Source organism: Argopecten irradians, chromosome 9 (genome assembly GCF_041381155.1).
Source record: "Argopecten irradians isolate NY chromosome 9, Ai_NY, whole genome shotgun sequence".
In the NCBI taxonomy this organism is placed as follows: domain Eukaryota; kingdom Metazoa; phylum Mollusca; class Bivalvia; order Pectinida; family Pectinidae; genus Argopecten; species Argopecten irradians.
In genome coordinates, this window is record NC_091142.1 from 237,184 (window position 1) to 251,995 (window position 14,812).

A 14,812-nucleotide genomic window follows, 5' to 3' on the forward strand; every position below is an offset into this window, starting at 1 on the left:
TTTGTTACCTCTATTTCTCAGAAAGTACTGAAGGGATCTTTCTCAAATTTCATGTTCCTGAAGGGGTCTAGTGCACATTCGGACTTATCGGTCAGCAAGATGATCGACAGGTAGCCATCTTTGATTTGGATAATTGAAGTTTGTTACTGCTACATATCTCAGAAAGTACTGAAAGGATCTTTCTCAAGTTTCATATATAGTATGTAGTTAAAGTTTGAAAAGCAGGGAAAAGATCCCACTTTCTGTTGTCAGACATAGATCATTCTTTGGTGGGCGCCAAGATCCCTCTGGGATCTCTTGTCTTCAGTTACAAAAGTTACTGACTGTACACCATTACCACCATTGAAAAGTTTGAGCTTCTAATTTTACTTGCAGATAAAAACATTAAAAATAATTAATTGCATCCCGAAAAATATCCATGGCAATATGTCCTATATGGAATGAAGTACTGATTGTGCTGTTATTAATTATTTTAATTTTTTTGTGTTAATTAGACATATATAAACACACGGTTAAACACCAATTATTGTTCAAATGATGTGTATCATTTATGTTCTATCGGCGGTTGAGCATCTTTAAAACATATATATACATGATCACAGTTCCGGATTCCTGATTTCAGGATTTTTTTTTAATATTTAACAGTAAAATGCAACTTCAAAGACCAAATTATTGAATCTATTTTGTCTTAAGACAGATATATTTTCTTTTCCATACTACACATGCTTCATCAGCTGACGTTATGTTTTTACTTGTATTTCATTACCTTAATTCCCTTTCAAGAACGGCGTTGACTCATTTCTTTGTAAGGACTGCAATGCCAAGGACATGAAAAAAACCCTTCTTCCACCATTTCAATGTCCAACTTAGGAAAAACCAACAATGCTTTAAAGAATTTGAAATAAAAAATAAACTCATTTACTGACATGCGCATCTTCTAGCATCAGTGATCCAGTATTTACAATGTAACCAATTTTTTTTCTTGGAATCATTATATGGGCATGTACATGTGGTAAGACGACATATTCTTCTGTTTACATGTATGTCGACATCTTCCGATATGATGTCGACTTAATGCCTTAACTATGTCGACATCATTAAGTCGTAAGTCGGCAACTCGATGACAGAAATATGCCACCATAATATACCACTGATGTTTTGAATATTTTAACGATTTGATTTTTATGGTTGTATTTAATGTTTTACAATTATTTTTCTTGTTAAGCTCTTTGATGAGATATCGATGATGTTTCGGACTGTTGTCAAACGAATGAGTCACATCAGCTTTTGTTTGATTATTCATTGTTATGATATAGGCCATCCTCGATATTCCAGGGGTTCCGATCACTTACGATCTCTACACCCCTGGACTATCTCATCGTAAAACTGGAGGTAACAGGACAGTACAGGTAATTAAGTCATTTGATGTACATCAAAAGAGCCGTTTAACGGTACACTGTGGTTGGCTGTATGGCTTTGATGTTAGGCGTCACTCTCTCTGTTGTCTTCAAAAGAAATCTTTGCTGGCCTGTGATTGGTCAAATATTTTCCGCTGAGCTGCCTTCAATTTCACTATGAGATAGTCCAGGGGTGTAGAGATCGTAAGTGATCGGAGCCCCTGGAATATCGAGGATGAATATAGGCCTACAATCGTTATGTTCGTCTTCATGCACTTCTGGTACCAGCCACGTCATCAGGATTACTTCCCTTTGAACACCATTTAGAAAAGAACTAATATGTCGATATCGAGATATTTTTTTAAAACTTTTTTTTTTTATAATTTTGTATTTTTTGTCAAACAATATATCAATTTGACATTAATTACATTATCATAAAATATTAACATAGTAATCTTCCATGCACATCTTTCACTCTGCTATTCTTTCATTCATCAGTATAAAGAGGGAGGGGGAGAGAAAAAATAAAATAAAAAATTGGGAAGGAAAGAAGGGATAATGGGATGAACTAGAAAGGAGAGATTGTGAAGAATAAGCATTAAATGTAGATATATTCTTAGGTATTTGAAAAATAATGAATAAACCAATGAAAACATGAGTAAAAAAATAAAGAAAAAAAAAGAAAGAAAGAAGAAAAAAAAGGAGGCAAGAAGTAAGATAGACATTCTATTTTTGATAGTGACAATTGAATTAAAAATTACTGCTCAACATCCCGATAAATAGCAAGCATGACACATGTATGTATGACAACAAATAAATATATATTCTATTTTAATAAAAGATATGTGCAACTGTCAGGGATTTGTAAGTTCTAATAGCTTTATCCATTTTTTCCAATTTTTAGTAAATTTTTCAAAAGTTGTTTCTCCTTTCCATCAGCTATATATCTTTGAACATAATAATAATCTTTAATACAGTTTAAAAGAGCTATCACATTTAAAGAACCTTGTAAACATCTTGTTTCATAAATATAGTGTTTGACAAAAAGAACAATTTCATTATCTATTCTCTGATATATGCCGTTATGATTAAGTTCGATATCGAGATATATGCTTAAGTATTTTTAAAGTTGTGGTAGTATTTCGGTAGGTGAGGTAGTGTTTGGGTAGGTGAGGTAGTGTTTGGGTAGGTGAGGTAGTGTTTGGGTAGGTGTGGTAGTGTTTGGGTAGGTGAGGTAGTGTTTGGGTAGGTGTGGTAGTGTTTGGGTAGGTGAGGTAGTGTTTGGGTAGGTGAGGTAGTGTTTGGGTAGGTGAGGTAGTGTTTGGGTAGGTGAGGTAGTGTTTGGGTAGGTGTGGTAGTGTTTGGGTAGGTGAGGTAGTGTTTGGGTAGGTGTAGTGTGGTAGTGTTTGGGTAGGTGTGGTAGTGTTTGGGTAGGTGTGGTAGTGTTTGGGTAGGTGAGGTAGTGTTTGGGTAGGTGAGGTAGTGTTTGGGTAGGTGAGGTAGTGTTTGGGTAGGTGAGGTAGAGTGGTTTGGGTAGATGTGGTAGTGTTTGGGTAGGTGAGGTAGTGTTTGGGTAGGTGTGGTAGTGTTTGTTAGGTAGGTAGTGTTGGTAGTAGTAGTGTTTGGGTAGGTGAGGTAGTGTTTGGGTAGGTGAGGTAGTGTTTGGGTAGGTGTGGTAGTGTTTGGGTAGGTGAGGTAGTGTTTGGGTAGGTGAGGTAGTGTTTGGGTAGGTGAGGTAGTGTTTGGGTAGGTGAGGTAGTGTTTTGGTAGGTGATGGTAGTGTTTGGTTGAGGTAGGGTGGTTGTAGTGTTTGGGTAGGTGAGGTAGTGTTTGGGTAGGTGAGGTAGTGTTTGGGTAGTGTGAGGTAGTGTTTGGGTAGGTGTGTAGTGTTTGGGTAGGTGGGTAGTGTTTGGTAGGTGAGGTAGTGTTTGGGTAGGTGAGGTAGTGTTTGGGTAGTTGTGAGGTAGTGTTTGGGTAGGTGAGGTAGTGTTTGGTAGGTGAGTAGTGTTTGGGTAGGTGAGGTAGTGTTTGGGTAGGTGAGGTAGTGTTTGGGTAGGTGAGGTAGTGTTTGGGTAGGTGAGGTAGTGTTTGGGTAGGTGTGGTAGTGTTTGGGTAGGTGAGGTAGTGTTTGTGTAGGTGAGGTAGTGTTTGGGTAGGTGAGGTAGTGTTTGGGTAGGTGAGGTAGTGTTTGGGTAGGTGAGGTAGTGTTTGGGTAGGTGAGGTAGTGTTTGGGTAGGTGAGGTAGTGTTTGGGTAGGTGTGGTAGTGTTTGTTTGGGTAGGTGAGGTAGTGTTTGGGTAGGTGAGGTAGTGTTTGGGTAGGTGTGGTAGTGTTTGGGTAGGTGTGGTAGTGTTTGGGTAGGTGTGGTAGTGTTTGGGTAGGTGTGGTAGTGTTTGGGTAGGTGAGGTAGTGTTTGGGTAGGTGAGGTAGTGTTTGGGTAGGTGTGTGGTAGTGTTTGGGTAGGTGAGGTAGTGTTTGGGTAGGTGAGGTAGTGTTTGGGTAGGTGTGGTAGTGTTTGGGTAGGTGTGGTAGTGTTTGGGTAGGTGTGTAGTGTTTGGGTAGGTGAGTAGTGTTTGGGTAGTGGGTAGGTGAGTAGTGTTGGGTAGGTGAGGTAGTGTTTGGGTAGGTGAGGTAGTGTTTGGGTAGGTGAGGTAGTGTTTGGGTAGTGTGGTAGTGTTTGGGTAGGTGAGGTAGTGTTTGGGTAGGTGAGGTAGTGTTTGGGTAGGTGAGGTAGTGTTTGGGTAGGTGAGGTAGTGTTTGGGTAGGTGAGGTAGTGTTTGGGTAGGTGAGGTAGTGTTTGGGTGGGAGGTGAGGTAGTGTTTGGGTAGGTGAGGTAGTGTTTGGGAGGTGAGTGTGTTTGGGTAGGGGTGTGTTGTGTAGGTAGTGTTTGGGTAGGTGAGGTAGTGTTTGGTGGTGTGGTAGTGTTTGTGGTAGTGAGGTAGTGTTTTGGTAGGTGAGGTAGTGTTTGGGTAGGGTAGTGTTTGGGTAGTGAGTGTAGTGTTTGGGTAGGTGAGGTAGTGTTTGGGTAGGTGTGTAGTGTTTGGGTAGGTAGGTGGTGTTTGTTGGTAGGTGAGTTTGGGTAGGTGTGGTAGTGTTTGGGTAGGTGTGGTAGTGTTTTGGTAGGTGTGGTAGTGTTTGGGTAGTGTGAGGTAGTGTTTGGGTAGGTGAGGTAGTGTTTGGGTAGGTGTGGTAGTGTTTGGGTAGGTGTGGTAGTGTTTGGGTAGGTGAGGTAGTGTTTTGGGTAGGTGTGGTAGTGTTTGGGTAGTTGGTAGTGTTTGGGTAGGTGATGTAGTGTTTGGTAGGTGTGGTAGTGTTGTTGGGTAGGTGAGGTAGTGTTTGGGTAGGTGTGGTAGTGTTTGGGGGGTGTGTAGTGTTAGGGTTTGGGTAGTGTGTTTGGTGTGTGGTAGTGTTGGTAGGTGAGTAGTGTTTTTGGGTATTTGGGTGTGAGGTAGTGTTTGGGTAGGTGAGTAGTGTTTGGGTAGGTGAGGTAGTGTTTGGTAGGTGGGTGTTGGTGAGTGAGGTAGTGTTTGGGTAGGTGTGGTAGTGTTTGGGTAGGTGTGAGGTAGTGTTTGGTGTAGGTGAGGTAGTGTTTGGGTAGGTGAGGTAGTGTTTGGGTAGGTGAGGTAGTGTTTGTGTAGGTGAGGTAGTGTTTGGGTAGGTGAGGTAGTGTTTGGGTAGGTGAGGTAGTGTTTGGGTAGGTGAGGTAGTGTTTGGGTAGGTGAGGTAGTGTTTGGGTAGGTGAGGTAGTGTTTTGGTAGTGAGGTGTGTTTGGGTAGGTGAGGTAGTGTTTGGGTAGGTGAGGTAGTGTTTGGGTAGGTGAGGTAGTGTTTGGGTAGGTGAGGTAGTGTTTTTGGGTAGGTGAGGGTTTGGGTAGTGTAGTGTTTGGTAGGTGAGGTAGTGTTTGGTAGGTAGGTAGGTAGTGTTTGGGTAGGTGTGTGGTAGTGTTTGTGGTAGGTGTAGGTAGTGTTGGGTAGGTGAGGTAGTGTTTGGGTAGGTGAGGTAGTGTTTGGGTAGGTGAGGTAGTGTTTGGGTAGGTGTGGTAGTGTTTGGGTAGGTGTGGTAGTGTTTTGGTAGGTGAGGTTGTAGTGGTAGTGTTTGGTAGTAGGAGGTTAGTGTTTGGGTAGGTGGTGTGAGTAGTGTTTGGGTAGGTGAGGTAGTGTTTGGGTAGGTGTGGGTAGTGTTTGGGTAGGTGTGGTAGTGTTTTGTAGGTGTGTGGTAGTGTTTGGGTAGGTGTGGTAGTGTTTGGGTAGGTGTGGTAGTGTTTGGGTAGGTGTTGTAGTGTTTGGGTAGGTGAGGTAGTGTTTGGGTAGGTGAGGTAGTGTTTGGGTAGGTGTGGTAGTGTTTGGGTAGGTGTGAGGTAGTGTTTGGGTAGGTGAGGTAGTGTTTGGGTAGGTGAGGTAGTGTTTGGGGTAGGTGAGGTAGTGTTTGTAGGTGTGTAGGTGAGGTAGTGTTTGGGTAGGTGAGGTTGTGTTTGGGTAGGTGAGGTAGTGTTTGGGTAGGTGAGGTAGTGTTTGGGTAGGTGAGGTAGTGTTTGGGTAGGTGAGGTAGTGTGGGTTGGGGTAGGTGAGGTAGTGTTTGGGTAGGTGTGGTAGTGTTTGGGTAGGTGTGGTAGTGTTTGGGTAGGTGAGGTAGTGTTTGGGTAGGTGAAGTAACGTTTGGGTAGGGTGAGGTAGTGTTTGGGTAGGTGAGGTATGTGTTTGGGTAGGTGAGGTAGTGTTTGGGTAGGTGAGGTAGTGTTTGTGTAGGTGTGGTAGTGGGTAGGTAGTGTTTGGGTAGGTGAGGGGTAGGTGGTGTGGGGTGTTGTGGGTTGGTGTGGTTTTGGTGGGTGGGTTGGTGTGGTTGTGTTTGGTGGGTGGTGGGTGTGGTGTTTTGGGGGTGGTGTGTGGGTTGGGTGTTGGTGTTGGTGGGGGTGGGTGTGGGGTGGTGTTGGGGGGTGTGGTGGTTGTGTGTGGGTGGGTGTGTGGGGGTGGTGGGTGGGGGGGTGGTGTGTGTGGGTGTGGTGTGTGGGTGGTGTGTGGGTGTTTTGGGGGGGTGTGTGTGTGGTGGGTGGGTGTGTTGGGTGGGTTGGGGGGTGTGGTTGGGTGTTGGGTGGTGGTGTGTGTGTTGGTGTGTGGGGGTGTTTGGGGGTGTGTGGTGTTTGGGGTGTGGTGGGTTGTGTGGGGTTGGGTGGGTGGGGGTGTTGGGTGTGGGTGGTGGGTGTGGGGTGTTTGGGTGGGTGTGGGTGGGTGGGGGGGGTGTGTGGGTGGTTGTGGGGGTGTGGGGTGTGTGTGGGGGGTGGGGTGTGTTTGGGGTGTGGTGGGTGTTGTGGTGTGTGGTGGGGGGTGGTGTGGTGTGTTGTGGTGTGGGTGTTGTGTGTGGGGGGTGGGGTGTGGTTGTGTGGTGGTGTGGTGGGTGGGTGTGTGGGTGGGTGTGGGGGTGTGTGGTGGGGTGGGGTGGGGGGTGGGGTGTGGGGGGTGTGTGGTGTGGTGGTGTGGGTGGGGTTGGGGTGGTGTGTGTGGTGTTGGGGGTGTGGGGTGTGTTGTGTTGGTTGGGGTGGTGGTGTGGGGTTGTGTGTGGTTTGGTGTGGGGTGTGGGTGGTGGGTGGTGTGTGGGGGTGTGGTGTGTGTGGTGTGGGTGGTGTTTGTGTGTGTTGGTGGGGGGTTGTGTGGTTGTGGGTGGGGTGGTTGGTGTTTGGGGTTTGTTGTTGGTGTGTTGTGGGGGTGGTGTGTTGGTGTGTGGGGTGGTGGTGGGGGGTGGGGGGTGGGGGGTGGGGTGGGTGGGTGTGGGGTGTGGGTGGTGTGTGTGTGGGTGGTGGGGTGTGGTGGTGGGTTGGTGGGTGGGGGTGTTGGGGTGTGTGGGTGGGGTGGTGGGTGGGGGTGGGTGTTTGGGGTTGGTGTGGTTGTGTTGGGGTGGGTGTGTGGGTGTTGTTGGGTTGGGGTGGTGTGTGGGTGTTGGTGGGTTGTGTGGTGGGTGGTGTGGTGTGGGTGGTTGGTGTGGGTGGTGTGGGGGGTGTGGGTGGTTGTGGGGGGGGGGTGGGTGGGTGGTGGGGGGTGTGTGGTGTGTGGGTGTGGTGGTGTTTGGTGGTGGTGGGGGTGTGGGGGTGGTGGGGGTGTTGTGTGGTGTGGGTGTGGTGTTTTGGGGTGGTGGGTGTGTTTGGGTGTGGTGGGGTGGTGTTTGGGGGTGGGGGGTGTGTGGGGGTGTGGTGTTGGGGTGGTGGTGGTGTTGGGTGGGTGTGTTGGGTGGTGGGTGTGTGGTGGTGGTGTGGTGGTGTGGGGTGGTGGTTGGTGGGTGGGGGGGTTTGTGGTGGGTGTGGGTGGGGTTGGTGTGGGTGGTGGTGGGGTGTGTGGGTGGTGTGTGGGTGGGGGTGGTGGGGTGGGTGGGTGTGGTGTGTTGTGTTGGGTGGGGGTGTGGTGTGTGTGGGGTGGGTGGTTGGTGTGGGTGGTGGGTGTGTTGTGTGGTGTGGGGGTGTGGGTGTGGTTTGTGGGTGGGGGGTTGGTGTGGTGTGGTGGTGGGTGTGGTGGGGGGTGGGTGGGGGGTGTGGGTGGGGTGTTGGGTTGGGTGTTGGTGTGTGGGGGTGGGGTGGGGGGTGTGGTGGGGGGGGGTGTGGGTGTGTGTTGGTGGGGTGGTGGTGTGTGGGGGGGTGGTGGTGGTTGTGGTTGTGGGTTGGGTGTGGGTGGTGGTGGGGGTGGGGGGTGGGGTGGGTGTGGGTGGTGTGTGTGTGGTGGTTTGTGGGGGGTGTGTGGGGGGTGGTGGGGGGTGGTGGTGTGGGTGGTGGTTGGGGTGGGGGTGTGGTGGGTGGGGGGGGGTTGGGTGGTGGGGTGTGTTGTGTGTGGGGGGTGTGGTGGGGTGGTGGGGTGTTTGTGTGGGTGTGTGGGGTGGTGTGTTGGGTGTGGGTGTGGTGGGTGTGGTGTGTGTGTGGGTGGTTGTGGTGGTGGGGTGGTGTGGGGTGTTGTGTGGGTGGGGTGGTGGGTGTGTGGGTGGGTGGGGTGGGTGGTGGTGTGGGGGGTGTTGGTGTGTGGTGGGGGGGGGTGTGTTGGGGGTGTGGGTGGGGGTGGTGGTGTGTGGTGGGGGGGTGGTGGGGGGGGGGGTGGGGGTGGGGTGGGGGGTGGGGTGTGGGTGGTGTGTGTGGGTGGTGTGTGTGGTGGTGGGTTGGGTGTGTGGGGGTGGTGTGTGGTGTGGTTGGGGGGGGGGGTGGGTGTTGTGGGTGTGTTGGGGTGGTGGTGTGTGGTTGGTGTGGGTGGGTGTGTGTGGTGGTGGTGTGGGGGTGTGTGTGGGTGTGTGGGTGGGGTGGTGTGGGGGTTGTGTTGGGGTGTGTTGGGTGTGGGGGTGGTTGGGGTGGGGGGGGGGGGGGGTTGGGTGTGGGGGTTGTGGGGGGTGTGTGTGGTGGTGGTTGGGGTGGTGTGGTGGGGGGTGGGTGGGGTGGGGTGTGTGGGGGTGGGGGGTGGGGGGTGGTGGTGGGTGTGGGGGTGTGGGTGGGTGGGGGGGTTGTGTGGGGGGTGTGGGGGGGTGGGGGGGGGTGGTGTGTTGTGGTGGGGGGGTGGGTGGTGTGGTGGGTGTGTGTGGGGTGGGTGTGGTGTGTTGGGGGGGGTGGTGGGGGGTGGGTGGGGGGTGTGGGGGGTGTGGGGGGGGTGGTGGGTTGGGGTGGGTGGGGGTGGGGGGGGGTGGTGGGGGGTGGGGGTGTGTGTGGGTGGTTGGTGTGTGGTGGGTGGTGTTGGGGGGGGGGGGGTGTTGGGGGGTGGTGTGGTGGGGGTGGGTGTTGTGTTGTGGGGTGTGTGGGGGTGGTGGGGGTGTGGGGGGGTTGGGGTGTGGGGTGTGGGTGGGTGTGTGTGTGGTGGGGGTGGGTGGGTGTGGTGGTGTGGGGGGGGGGGGTGGTGTGTGGGGGGGTGGTGTGTGGGGGGGGGGGGTGGTGGGGTGGGGGGGGGTGGGGGGTGGTGGTGGGGGGTGGTGGGGGGGGGGTGGGGGGGGTGTGTGTTGGGTGGTTGGGTTGGGTGTGGTGGTGTGTGGGGTGGGGGGGGTGGGGTGGGTGTGGGTGTGTGTGGGGGTGTTGGTGGGTGGGGTGGTTGTGGGTGGGGGGGGGGTGGGGGGGGGGTGGTGTTGGTGGTGTGGGGGGTTTGGGTGGTGGTGGGTGTGTGTGTGGGGGGGGGGGGGGGGGGGGTGGGGGTGGGTGTGGGGTGTGTGTGGGGGTGTTGGGTGGGGGGGTGTGGGGGGGTGTGGGTGGTGGTGGGGTGGTGTGTGTGGTGGGGGGGTGGGGGTGGGGTGGGTGGGGGTTGGTGTGTGGTGTGGTGTTGTGGTGTGTGTGTGTGTGGGGTGTGGTGTGTGTTGTGTGTGTGGGGGGGGGGGGGGGGGGGGGGGGGTGGGGTGGGTGTGTGGGGTGGGGTGGTGGTGGGGTGGTTGTGTGTGTGGTGGGGGGGGTGGGTGGTGTGTTGGTGTGGGGGGGTGGTGGTGGGGTGGTGTGTGGTGTGTGTGTGTGTGTGGGGGGGGTGGGTGGGGGGTGGGTGGTGTGGTGGTGGTGGTGGTGGGTGGTGTGGTGGTGGGGTGTGGGTGGGGTGTGTGGTGTGGGTGGGTGTGGGTGGGGGGTGGTGTGTGTTGTGGGTGTGGGGGGTGGGTGTTGTGTGGGTTGGGTGGGGGGTGTGGTGGTGTGGGGGGTGTGGTGGGGGGGGGGTGGGGGGTGGGGGGGGGGGGTGTGTGTGTGTGGGGTGGGTTGGGGGTGTGTGGGGGGGGTTTGGTGGTGTGTGTGTGGGGGGGGGGGGGGTGGTGGTGTGGGGGGGGTGGTGTGTGGGGTGGGGGGGGGGGGGGGTGTGGGGGGTGGTGTGGGGTGTGGGGGGGGGTGGGGGGGTGGGGTGTGGGTGGTGTGTGTGTGGTGTGTGGGGGGGTGTGGTGTGGGGTGGGTGGGGGGGGGGGTTGTGTGGTGTGTGGTGTGGGGTGGTGGTGTGGTGGGGGGGGTGGTTGTGTGGTGTGTGGTGTGTGGGGGGTGGGGGGGGGTGGGGTGTGTGGGGGGTGGTTGTGGGGGTTGGGGTGGTGTGTGTGGTGGGGGTGTGTTGGGTGTGGTGGGGGGGGGGGGTGGGGGGGGGTGGTGTGGTGGGGGGGGGTGTGTGGGGGTGTTGTGGGTGTGTGGTTGGGTGTGGTGTGGGGGTGGGGGTGGGGGTGGGTGGGGGGGGGGGGTTGTGGGTGGGGGGGGGGTGTGGGGTGGTGTGTGGTGTGTGGGGGTGTGGGGGTGTGGGGTTGGGGTGTGGGGGGTGGGTTGGTGGTGGGGGGGTGGGGGGGTGGGTGGGGGGGTGGGGTGTGGTGGGGTGGGGGGGGTGTGGGGTGTGGGGGGGTGGTGTGGGTGGTGGGGGGGTGGGTGGGTGTGTGGGTGGTGTGGTGGGTGTGGTGTGTTGGTGTGGTGGGTGGGTGGGGGTGTGGGGGTGTGTGGGGTGTGGGGGGGTTGGGGGGGGGGGGGGGGGGGTGTGGGGGGGGGTGGGTGGGTGTGGTGGTGTGGTGGTGGGGGGTGGTGTGTGGGGGGTGGGTGGTGGTGTGTGTGGGGGGTGGTGTGGGGGGGGGTGTTGGGTGTGGGTGTTGTGGGGTGTGGGTGGTGGGTGGGTGTGGGGTTGGTGGGTTGGGTGGTGGGGGGGTGTGGGGTGGGTTGGTGGGTGGTGGGGGGTGGGTGGGTGTGGGTGGTGTGTTGGTGGGGGGGTTGTGGGGTGGGGGTGTGTGTGGGTGGGGGTGGGGGGGGTTGGGGGGGGTGGGGGGTGTGGGGGGGGGTTTGGTGGGTTTTGGGTGGGGGGGGTGGGGTTGGGGTGTGTGGTGTGTGGGGTGGGGGGGTGTGTGGGGTGTGGTTGGTGGTGGGGTGTGGGGGGTGGGGTGGGGGGGGTGTGTTGGTGTGGGGGTGTGGTGGGGGGGGTTTGGGTGGGTGTGGGGGTGGGGGGGGGTGGGGGGGTGGGGGGTGGGTGTGGTGTGGGTGTGGTGGGGGGGTGGGTGGGTGTGGGTGTGTGGGGGTGTGTGGGTGGTGTGTGGGGGTGGGGTGGGTGGGTGTGTGTGGTGGTGGGGTGGGTGGGGGTTGGGGGGGTGGGTGGTGGGGGGTGTGTGGGGGGTGTGGGGGTGGGTGGTGTGGGTGTGGGGTGGGTGTGTGTGGGGGGGGGGTGGTGGTGGGGGTGTGTGGTGTGTTGGGTGGTGTGTGGGGTGGGTGGGTGTGGTGGTGGGGGGGGGGTGGGGGGTGGTGTGTGGGTGGTGGGGGGGTGTGGGGGGGGTGGGGGTGTGTGGGTGTTGTGGGGTGGGGGTTGGGGGTGTGTGGGGGGGGGGTGGTGGTGTGGGTTGGGGGGGGTGTGTGGTGGGTGGTGTGGGGTGGGGTGGTGGTGTGTGTGTGTGGTGTGGTGTGGTTGGTGGTGTGGGGGGTGGGGGGTGTGTGGGGGGTGTGGGGGGGGGTTGGGGTGGTTGGTGGTGTGGGTGGTGTTGGGGGGGTGTGTTGGGGGGGTGGGGGGGGTGGTGTGGTGTTGTGGGTGTGGGGTGGGTGTGGGTTGGTGTGGGGGGGGGTGGGTTGTGGTGTGGGGTGGGGGTTGGGTGTGGGGGTGGGGGGGGGGTGGTGGGGGGGTGGGGGTGGTGTGTGTGGTGGTGGGGTGTGTGTGTGTTGGGGTTGGTGGGGTGTGGGTGGGGGTGGGGTGTGTTGGGGGGGGGGGGGGGGGGTGGTGGTGGTGGGGGGGGGGGGGTGTGTGTGTGGTGGTGGTGGGGTGTGGTTTGGTGGGTGTGTGGTTGTGTGGGTGTGGTGTGTGGTGGGTGGTGTGGGTGGTGTGGGGGGGTGTGGGGGGTGTTTGTGTGGTGGGGTGGGTGTGGTGGGTTTGGGGGGGGGGGGTGGTTTGGGGTTTGGTTGGTGTTGGGGTGGTGTGGGTGGGGGGTGGTGTGGGGGGTGGGGTTGTGTGTGTGTTGTGGGGGTTGTGTGGTGTGTGGTGGGTGGGTGGTGTGGTGTGTGGGTGTGGGGGTGTGGGGGTGTGTGTGGGGGGGGTTGGTGGGTGTGTGGTGGGTGGTGTGTGTGGGTGGGTGGTGTGGGGGGGTGGGTGGTGGGGGGGTGGGGGTGGTGTGGGTGTGTGTTGGGTTGGTGGGTTGTGGGGGTGGGGGGTGTGTGGGGTGGTGTGTGGGGGTGTGGGGTGGGTGTGGTGGGTGTGGGGTGTGGGTGGGTGTGGGGTGTGGGGGGGGTGGGTGGGGTGGGGGGGGGTGGGGGTGGGGGGTGTTGGGTGGTGTGGGTTGGTGTGTGTGGTGTGTGTGGTGGTGTGTTTTTTGGTGGGGGTGGTGGGGGGTGGGTGGGGGGGTGGGGTTGTGTGGTGTGTGTTTTGGGTGTGTGTGGGGGTGTGGTGTGGGGTTGGGGGGGTTGGTGTGGGTGGGGTGGGGGGTGGTGTGTGTGGGGGGGTGGGTGGTGTGTTGTGGGGGGTGTGGGTGTGTGTGGGGGTGGTGGGTGGTGGTGGTTGGGTGGGGGGTGGTGTGTGGTTGTGTGTGTGTTGGGGTGTTGGGTGGGTGGGGGTGTGGGTGTGTGGTGGTGTGGTGTTGGTTGGGTTGGGGGTGGGTGGGTGTTGTGTGGGGGTGGGGTTGTTGGTGGTGTGGTGTTGTGGGTGTGGGTGTGGGTGGGGGGGGGGGTGTTTGGGGGTGGTGTTGGTGTGGGGTGTGGGGGTTGTGTGTGGGTGTGGGGGGGTGGTGTTGGGGTGTGTGGGTGGTGGTGTGGTGGTGTGTGTGGGGTTGTGGTGGTGTGGGGGTGGGGGGTGGGGGTGGTGGGGGGTGGGGGGGGGGGGTGGTGTTGGGGGGTGGGGTGGGTGGTGGGTGGGGGGGGTGTGTGTGGTGGTGTGTTGTGTGGGGGGGTGGTGGGTGGTGTGTGTGGGGTGGGGTGTGTGTTTGGTGGGTTGTGGTGTGGGGGTGTGTGTGTGGGTGTGTGTGTGTGTGGGGGTTGTGGTGGTGGGGTGTGTTGGTGTGGGTGTGTGGGGGGTGTGGGTGGTGGGTGGGTGGTGGTGTGGTTGTGGGTGTGGGGGTGGGGTGTGGTGTGTGGGGGGTGTGTGGTGTGTGGGGGTGTGTGTGTGTGTGGGTGGGTGGTGGTGGGGGTGGGGGGGGGGTGTGGTGTGGGGGGGGTGGGTGTGGGGGGGTGGGTGTGGGTGGTGGGGTGGGGGGGGGTGTGGGTGTGTGTGGTGTGGGTGGTGGTGTTGGGTGGGGGGGTGTGTTGGGGGGGGTTGGGGGGGGGGGGTGGTGTGTGGGGTGTGTGTGGGTGTGTGTTGGTGTGGGGGGGGGTGGGGGGGTGGGGGTGGTGGGTTGTGTGGGGGGGTGTGGGTGGTGTTGTGGGTGGTGTGGGGGGGGTGTTTGGGGGGTGTGGTGGGGGTGTGTGTGTGTGGTTGGGGTGTGGGGGTGGGGGGGGGGTGTGGGTGTGTGTGTGGTGGGGGTGTTGGTGGGGGGGTGGGGGTGGTGTGGTGGGGTTGGGTGTGTGTGTGGGTGTGGGGGGGGTGTGGGGGTTGTGTTGGGGGTGGGGGGTGGGGGGGGGTGGGGGGGGGGTGGGTGGGGTGTGTGTGTGGTGTGGGTGGGTGTTTGGGTGTGTGGTGGTGGGGTGTTTGGGTGTGGTGGGTGTGGTGTGGGGTGGTGTTGGTGGGGTGTGTGGGGGGTGGGGGTTGTGGGTGTGTGTGGGGTGTGGTGTTTGTGTGTGTGGTGGTGGGGGTGTGGGGGGGGGGGGGGTGGGTTTGGTGTGGGTGTGTGTGGGGGGTGGTGTGTGGGGTGGGTGGGGGGTGTGTGTGTGGTTGTGGTGGGGGTGGGGTGGGGGTGGGGGGGGGGTGGGTTGTTGTGTGTGGTGTGGGGGGGGGTTGGGGTGGGTGGGGGGTGGGTGTGGGGGGTGTGTGTGTGTGGGGGGGGGGTGTGTGGGTGGGGTGTGTGGGGGGTGTGGTGGGGGGTGGGGGGTGGTGTGGGGGGTTGGGGGGGGTGTGGTGGTGGGGGTTTGTGGTGGGGGGGGTGTGTGGTGGTGGGGGGGGGTGGTGTGTGTGGTGGGGGGTGGGGGTGTGTGGGGGGGGGGGTGTGTGTGTGTTGGGTGTGGGGTTGTTGGGGGGTGTGTGGGGTGGGGGTGGGGGGTGGGGTGTGGTTGGTGGGTGTGGTGTGGTGGGTGTGTGGTGGTGTTTTGTGTGGGGGGGGTTGTGGTGTGGGTGGTGGTGGGGTGGTGTGTGGGTGGGTGGGTGTGGGGGTGTGGGGGTGGTGTTTGTGGTGGGTGGTGTGTGGGGGGTGGGGTGGTGTTGGGGTGTGGTGGGGGTTTGTGTGGGGGGGGTGGGGGGGGGTTGGGGGTGGGGTTGGGGGGGGGGGTGGTGGTGGTGGGTGTGGTGGGGGGGTTGGGGGTGTGTGGTGGGGTGGGTGTGTTGTGTGGGGTGGGTGTGTTGTGTGGGTGGTGGGGTGGGGTGTTTGTGTGTGTGGGGGTTGTGTGTGTGGGGGTGTGGTGGGGGGGGGGGGTGTGGG